This window comes from Pistacia vera, unplaced genomic scaffold (genome assembly GCF_008641045.1).
Source record: "Pistacia vera cultivar Batoury unplaced genomic scaffold, PisVer_v2 Contig110, whole genome shotgun sequence".
Taxonomy (NCBI): Eukaryota; Viridiplantae; Streptophyta; class Magnoliopsida; order Sapindales; family Anacardiaceae; genus Pistacia; species Pistacia vera.
This window is the reverse complement of record NW_022195138.1, coordinates 20,979-22,798: the sequence shown is the minus strand read 5'-3', so window position 1 is coordinate 22,798 and position 1,820 is coordinate 20,979.

Below are 1,820 nucleotides of genomic sequence, written 5' to 3'. Positions count from 1 at the left end.
GATCAACTCTTCCAAGCGATATGTGCAACATTAGGCTGTAAAATTTTTACCTACTGGGGCTTCTGGGAGAGTTGTGATTTTCTTTTTCTTTTAAATTAGTTTATGCCAAAAACCGTTTGAATTTTCGAATTTGAAATCTAAAGCTAAGTGACCACCTTTTTAATTTCAAGCATTCTTAAAGTCGTTGCTTTCCTTGTGACTGTAAGTTGGATAAAATATGTCTTTAGGTAACAAAGTACAATTAGTGTTGGATACAAGAGCTCACGACGTTCGAACCTTCTTTAAAGAGGAAAAAACACAAAGGTCTGAGGTCATAAACAGGTTATGGGTCAGCTACGGCTCAATTCCAAATAATATCCTAACAGCCCAATATTCGAAGTTAATGTGAAAAATTTACTCAGCTTTCTCTGAGGAGAGGTTGATGCCTAGTTGGACGTGTGGTTGAAAGTTGGGTCAGGCTTTTATCAGTCATCGGAGGATGTGTACCGAATTTGTGTATCGAATAACGTGACGTAATCTTGATCGTTAATTAATATTAATCGATGGTCATGATTGCGTTACGTCATTCGATGTACGAAGTTGGTGCACATTCTTCGGTAACTGTATTATTTTTCTTTATCAAATGTCACTAACAACTTAATTTCCACATACCTTTAACTCTTCTTCGGTTGATAATCACACAACAAGTAATAAATGGGAGTTGGTATGGATAGTTATAAAAAATAGCCATAAGAACTGTAACAACTTCTTTCTATTATCATATTTATAAAATATATCAATAAAAAGACAAGTATATTTATCAAAAAGGTTGGGTCTAAAAATTTTATTTACTTAATAAATACATTCTTTACATAGTACAACATCATTTGTACAAAAGACTCTAAAAAAGACAGTGGACAATGTAGCTAAGTCTCTTCGCTTGTCGACGTCCATCCGACCAGGTCCTCACCTATGTCTTATACAACAAAGAGAACAATGGAGTGAGCACAAAGATGCTCAGTAAGTAAATCTTCTACTCTATAATCCCCGTGCATTACTCAACACTTCTTTTCGTACTCTTGTCACTTTTTCTAATTCTAGTTCTCGCTATTCTTTTCTTTCTTTCTATTCTCATCACTTATGGAGAATATCATAACCATGCATGGAGGAGATATTAAAGCATAACAATGCATTTTCTTTCTATTCTTTTCTTATTCTTATTCTTTGCCGGTCTTGGTCGATGTATGAATTCGGAACCCTTGACCATGTGAGTGTACTCTCTTTCGTGTATAGCTCTCATCCGCATGTATTCTCACGGCTATACAAATTCTGTTTCTCATTCTTATTCCGCTCTCTCATGGCGGAGACCGCTCTCTCTCATGGTGGTTTACACGCGGGTAGCTCTACACTCACGGGTTCCCCATTGCACAACCTAATTTCTTTTCTTTTCTGTAGCACTTAATAATCATTTTATTCTCTAGTGCTAGTTCTTTCTTTCTCTTTATTCTAAAAGAATTGGTTCTTTTCTTTATCTCTATTCTCAGAGTGTTTCTTTCTCATTTCTCATATTCCTTTCTCATGTGATTACTCAATTAAACATATGCATAAGGATGGCTCAAGCCTAAAATCTTTCTTATATGCATTCATGACATGCAAATATGCTATGTTGCATAAAGTAAGGTTCTCTACTTCTACTCATGCTTTTTTTAGATATTTCATCAAACAATATGTGTGCATACATAAACTCTATTCTAATTGTTAATGATACTTCTTTCTTAATCATCCAAAATAGGAGTTCAACTCCTTTAAATCATCACACATCCTGCAAAGAAAACACACTT